Source organism: Asparagus officinalis, chromosome 3, assembly GCF_001876935.1.
Source record: "Asparagus officinalis chromosome 3, Aspof.V1, whole genome shotgun sequence".
Taxonomy (NCBI): Eukaryota; Viridiplantae; Streptophyta; class Magnoliopsida; order Asparagales; family Asparagaceae; genus Asparagus; species Asparagus officinalis.
Window position 1 is genome coordinate 5,078,554 of NC_033796.1, and position 7,349 is coordinate 5,085,902.

The following is a 7,349-nucleotide window of genomic DNA, read 5'->3' on the forward strand; positions in this document are numbered from 1 at the left end:
GTTAGAGTCTCGGGTGAGAGATGTTTTGTTTATTTATTTATTTTGAATAGCACCCTGTGTTTCGTCAATTTGCAGAAAAAAACAGTTGAATTTTATTGTGCGCGAGCTTTCATCGCGACGACTGTGAAACTTTATATAAGACGTGCGTCATTTGCAATTATGATAGTTAGAGGAACTTAAGTGAGAAAAACCTAGATTTTTTTTTGTTAATTCGGAAAAAACGGAGGACCATCGAGAAATGTCGTGCGGTATACAACAACTGCAGAGACGTCCTAGATTAGCGTGCCGCCGAAAACTGGTTGCCGTTATTCATCTTTGATGATGGCGGTAATCCTTAGGGGCGTTGTGCTTGCGTGTCAGCCTTACAGTGGGGCTCATAAACAGCCTTTGGCAAACGCTGGGCGCTGTTTTTAGGATTATAGCGGATCCTTTTGCGTAGTTTGCACGGAGAAGGAGACGACGTTCGCCCCTCTCAATGGCATGAACTTGATTTCCTGCACTGTACCGTACACGGTACACGAGGTACTCGGGATGGGCTGTTTCATTAATAATGATGCTTTAAATGATTATCTACAATTGGATTATGTTTCTTTGGCTCACAATTAATGTAATGGGCCAGAACCAATAAAAAAAAAATTAGAAAATGCTGAACAGAAGTTTAGGGAGAAAGAAATGGAGTTAGAATGGTGGAAGGAGACTTAGTGGCTTGCTTCACTAAGACCATCTCCAACCCATTGCATCAAAATGATGCAAAAATCACATCAAATAGTAATACATCTCCAACCCATTGCACTATTTTTTGCACCAGAAAAGAATATTCTCAGAGTATTCCCTTTTATCTAATTTTTTATTAAGTAAAAAGTAAAAAATAAATAGTAAAAAAAATTAAAAGTAATGAACAGTAATAACGCTGATGAACAGTGCGACGCCATATTTGGTGTCGCACTGTTCATCCGCTCCAAAGTGCCGCAAAGAATGCGGCACGGTTGGAGGGGAAACAGTTCAACGCAGCGGCAAAATGCCGCTGCGTTGGAGATGCCCTAAGGGGCTGTTTGGATGTCTTTAGGAAACTAGAGTATTTATGACACAAAATAGAAAGTGGTTATTATTAGCTTGACTTGGTCATTGATGACCAAATCAACCACTGTTTCTCTGTTGAGAGAATGGTGGAGAACGTGAATCATGGGTGGTTGAGAGAAAATCTCTCATGGGGGCGGATCTGAGGGGTAGAGATGATGGGTTAAGCCCCTATATAAGGAGGATCATTCTCCTTGAGAAAATGCACCGAAAACAAAAGCAAAATCACCTACCCATTACCGGAGCCCCTCAGAAATATCAGTTCTTCTTCCTCTTTGCTTAACAGAGTTCAATCACTGGTATCAGAGCCATTCTCTCTCTCTCTCCACTTTTCTAGTTCTTGAAGAAGAAGAGCTCTCGGTTGAAGAAGAAGAAAAGAAAGGATTCATAAATCCAGCGGTCATAGTCATGTCTCAAAGTTTATAGCCGGTCAAGTCATAGCCTACACCCTATTATTTCATAGCCTAAATCCAGCCTCTTGTTTCCTAGCTAACCTACTGTTTTTTTATAAGCCTAGTCTAGCCTATTGATAGCTCATTTGTCAAGACGTTTCTCATTTTTAAATTCCTACATCTTCCCTACTGTTCATCCAGCCTAGTTTTTTCATAGCCTATTAGGCCTTCAGTACTTTGCATCCTCCCTATTATTTCATAGCCTAGTTGTTTCATAACATAGTTTCAACTTACCAATCACTGCCTATTGGGCCTTTGCATTTGGGCTTGCTTGACCAGTGGTGTATGCTGTTTTCACACTCCGAGTGAAGGCCTGTTTCACCTATCCAAGTGGAGGACACCGCGCAAAGCTGATTTCACAGAGCAGATCATTTCCATATCCAGTTAGAAACGACGTCGAAACTTCGACAACAGATTCTTCGGTCAACACCGCTAAGTGACGACATTGCTTCTATTGGAGTTTCGTTTCTCAACTCACAAAAATCAGGTTCATTTGAATTTAATTATTTATTTATCTAACTTTATTTTTTAGTATAATTATCAAAATATCAACCTTACACATATTTTAAAATTAATTTTAGTTTTAGTTCTCTACCGAATGGCTAGTAAACTCGTTCTATCAGAACTAGGTAAAATTGACAAATTTAATGGCAGTAACTATGATATGTGGCATAGAAAAATAGGATATGTTCTTATTCATGACAACATTAATGATATAATCGAAACCACTGTTCCAACCCTTACTGATAAATCTACATCTGAAGAAAAGAAATGGTTTGAACAGTGGAAGTCGAAAGATAAAAAGACGAAAAGTTTTATGCTCATGTTCATGGAAGATAACTTAATCAAAGTTTTTGAAACTTATAAGACTTCCATGGACATGTGGAATACAATAAAAGAAAAATACGACACTGCTTCTGAAGTTAACATTCAACTCCTCTTGCATAAGTATAATTTTTGTCGTATGCAAGAGGGAGACAATGTCGTAGAGCATATAAATAAAATGATTGTCATGGCTAAGGATTTATCCACTGCTGGGACCGAAATCCCGAAAAGAATGCAAGTGGCAACCATTTTGAATAGTCTTCCCCCTTCACTTGTTGTGGCTGTCACCACATTAAGAATGAATCCTGCCATTAAGTCTGTCACTGATCTTCCTATGCACCTAGCGATAGAACAGGACTTAATAGCCAGTAGGAAGGAACCAGAACTGAATATGGTGCAGCAAGAGCTGAATTATGTCCGCCAGAGGCATAATGCTGGAAGCTATAAAAACCCTGGTTCTAGTAAACCACAACCACGAGGACCGAAATCGCAGCAGTTCAAGAGAAAGAAAGTACCCCGTGGAGCCTGCTACAATTGTGGAAAGTTCGGGCATTTCAAACCCAATTGCCCACAAGGTGAAAAGCAGGAGAATAAGGGAGGCTATAAGCATCCAGAACAAGGGGGTACTAGCAAAAGAGAATTCGTCGGTGTGACGGAATGTAATGCTGTGATGACGGATATCAGTGGTTGGTGGATCGACTCCGGTGCGACTAGGCATATCGCAAAGGACAAGAATGGAGTTGTAGAATTCACTGAGCTGAAGAAAGGAGAACAGAGAATCTATATGGGAAATAATACCTATCTCGATGTAGAAGGTATTGGTTCGTATAGATTGGATCTTGGGGACAACATTCTTGTCCTCAAAGATGTGTTCTATGCGCCAGGAATTCAACGCAATCTGATCTTTGTTCCCAGCTTGATGAAGAAAGGACTGGAAGTTAGGTTCTATAATAACAGGGTTTCTATAGGCAAGAATAATAACGTGTATGCTATGGGTAAATATGTGCCCGAGCATGAATTATGCATTCTTCCAGTAGTTTGTAATAATTCTGATAATAAAATTTTGAATTTAAACTACTTGTCTTGTTATATTTCTGAATCTGAATTGTGGCATTCTAGACTAGGACATGCTAGTAATTCAAAAATAAAAGAAATTATCAGAATGAACTTGCTTCCTGCACTATCTAATATTTAATTGCCACCATGTGAACATTGTTTAACTGGCAAAATGACTAGAAAACCTTTTGTTGGCGGACATAGAGCCAATGAACTTTTAGGGTTGATACACTCAGATATTTATGGTCCCCTAAGTGTCAAAACTCATAGTAATAAAGAATATTTTATTACTTTTATAGATGATTATTCCAAGTTTGCACACGTCTATCTTATATCCAAAAATTTAGAAGCTTTTAACTGCTTTAAGAGATATAAGACAGAAGTTGAAAACCAACTTGGATTGAAAATCAAAATTCTGAGAACTGATAGAGGTGGAGAATATAATTCTAAAGAATTTGAAAGTTATTGTATTCAGCATGAAATTAAAAGGCATACAATAATGTCGTATACGCCACAACAGAATGGTGTTGCTGAAAGAAAGAACAGAACATTATTAAATATAATTAGATGTATGTTGTCTCACTCTGGTCTCTCTAAAAACTTTTGGGGAGAAACATTATTAACTGCAAACTACATTTTAAATAGAATTCCCACCAAATCAGTTGTATCTACACTTTATGAATTATGGAATGGGAGGAAACCTAATTTGAGTCATCTCAGAAAGTTGGGATCTATAGCCCATGTTCTCATTCCATGTCAACTTAGAGATAAGTTGGATTTTAAAACAATAAAGTGTAGATTCATAGGGTATTCAGAAAAGTCAAAAGGTTATAAGTTCTACAATAAAGAAAAATGAGTCATTGAAAGCAGAGATGCTACATTTCTAGAGAATCTAGAGGAAGAGGAACAAGTTCAAGAGGAAACAGAACCTCTAACTGTAATAGATGATGATTATTACAGTGTTGTTCTCATTATGACTCTGATATTATGAATGAACCTAACCTTAAAAATGATGAAATACCTATGGAAAATAATGTACCTAATCAATCGATTGTAGGCAACAAAAGGCCAAGAACACAACCTTTATGGATGGATGATTACTATTTGTATTCATGTGAGCCATCCTGTTTCTCGGTAGATACAAATGTAGAAGAACAAGATCCCTTAACCTTTTCTGATGCGATGAATTCGCATGAATCAGCTTCATGGCTAAAATCTATGAGAGAAGAACTTGATTCTATAGAAAAGAATAAGATCTACCAGAAAATAGAAAAGCCATAGGATGCAAATGGGTGCTCAAAAAGAAATATCGTGTTGATGGATCTATTGATAAATTCAAAGCACGGTTAGTTGCCAAATGTTATAACCAGAAGGCAGGAATAGATTTTCAGGAGACGTATTCTCCTGTAGCTAAATTTGCATCCATTAGAATTATTTTAGCTATTGTTGCATATCTTGATTTGGAGTTGTTCCAAATGGATGTTAAAACTGCATTCCTTAATGGAGAGTTGAAGGAAGCAATATATACGCAACAACCTGAAGGTTTTTAGGTGAAAGAACAGGAACATAAAGTTTACAAATTAATGAAATCTCTATATGGTTTAAAACAGTCTTCTAGACAATGGTATCTTAAATTTCATGATGCAGTTACTAAGCTTGGTTTTATTCAAAATAAATTAGATAATTGTGTATATGTCTTAAAAAGTGGGAGCAAGTTTATTATATTATCCTTATATGTGGATGATATATTGCTCGCTGGAAATGATATAGAAATGTTGAATAAAACCAATGCAGATCTCAGCGAAAAGTTTGAGATGAAAGACATGGGAGATGCATCATATATTCTTGGAATTCAAATAATTCGAGATAGAAAGTCTAGAATGCTAAGTTTAAACCAAGAAAAATATTTAAGATCAGTTCTTAAAAGGTTTGGAATAGAAAATTCCAATCCGGCACCAACTCCGTTGGTTATGGGAAAGAGATTATGTAAAGAGCAAAGCTCTGGAGAGGGGCTGAAGCCATTAGATGTTCCTTATGCTCAAGCAATTGGAAGCTTGATGTATGCAATGTTGTGCACCAGACCTGATATAGCTTATGCTGTGAGTCTAGTCAGTAGATATCAAAGTAATCCAAGACCAGCACATTGGGAAGCTGTTAAAAGGATTATGAAGTATATCAGAGGTACATTGACTCATAGATTAGTTTATCAAGCTGATTCGCTTGAACTCCTCGGTTATTCCGATGCTGATTTCGGAGGTGATAAAGATGATGGAAAGTCCACTTCGGGACACTTATTTATCTTTGGAGGAGGAGCTGTTTCTTGCTACTTGGAGTAGCAAGAAACAAGGGTGTGTTGCTAGATATACGCAAGAAGCTGAATATATAGCTTGCAGTATGGCAACTACACATGTTGTCTGGATAAGACGGTTTTTGATTGATCTTGATCTCAATTTGTTAGAAGGACCTATTGATATTTATTGTGATAATCAAGCAGCAATTAGCTTAATCAATAGTGGTGCGAATAGATCCAAAAGTGGTAAGCAGAAACATCCGATCTCACGGATAGTGGGAGGCATGTCACTTGGTTAATTTGGTCAAGTGGGAGATGTTAGCTTGACTTGGTCATTGATGACCAAATCAACCACTGTTTCTCTGTTGAGAGAATGGTGGAAAACGTGAATCATGGGTGGTTGAGAGAAAATCTCTTATGGGGCGGATCTGAGGGGTAGAGATGATGGGTTAAGCCCCTATATAAGGAGGATCATTCTCCTTGAGAAAATGCACCGAAAACAAAAGCAAAACCACCTACCCATTACCGGAGCCCCTCAGAAATATCAGTTCTTCTTCCTCTTTGCTTAACAGAGCTCAATCACTGGTATCACCTCACGACTTTCCATTCGAGTGTTTACATTGTTTGGTTAGGAATCTTTGTGAATCCTAAAATAATAGTATTACATTGGTTAGGAATCTTTGTGAATCCTAAAATAATAGTATTACATTGTTTGGATAGTATAATGTAAACTAGTGTATTTATGACACAAAATGAAAAGTGAAATAATAGTATTACATTGTTTGGATAGTATAATGTAAACTAGTGTATTTATGACACAAAATGAAAAGTGATTATCCACCTCATCACTTTCTACAAGGTTTTGACTTTTTTATTATTTTTTTGGACACATTCATGACATTGTGTCAGCTTTCCAACAAGGAGAAAACATTCATTTTGTAAGAATCAAGACTCGAAGAAATCATCACAGGTGAAGCATGCAAGGGTTCAAACAAGTCGTATTTATTGTAGAGTTATAGTTGAGTGTTTTGGCACCAAAATGATCTTCTGAAACATTGGTTTTTTTTAACCCCATCATTTTTGTATGTAGAGAAACATGATTATTGAATAATTATATAGTCCTTTTTCCTCATAGCGCATGTTCTGGCTATCTGATAAATTGGTAAAGGATCAATATGAGTATTGACCTTTTCACTGGGCTTCTTACTTGAAGCAAAAGTGTGGCTCGCACCTGAATGTAATCTGGTCTTGCTAGCCATTAATGCCTTCTTTTGGTTATTTTAGTTCGGTGGCTAGCAGGTTGAGAAGCAAATGCTGATGTAGAAGTCTAAAGCTGAGGCTTGGTTCCTTATTTCACGTTTGTGAGGCTTGTGTGTTACATGGTACACAGAATTTGAGCCGAAAGAATTATTCCAAGTTTGCACAGTCCAAACCAACCACGGGTTCATTATCATTCTACATCGAGTGCAAAATTTCAACAATAATCAAATGTAGGTATCTTACCTGTCAATCATCATGTCTAGTGATTACGGATAGCTTGAAAATTTCATACAACTTTCAAGTCATTATTTAGTTGCTATTAAATCTTGACAAGGCATTAGCTTGGCGATCATAGAAAGACGCTGTCACCCCTTTCATATAATCTTCTC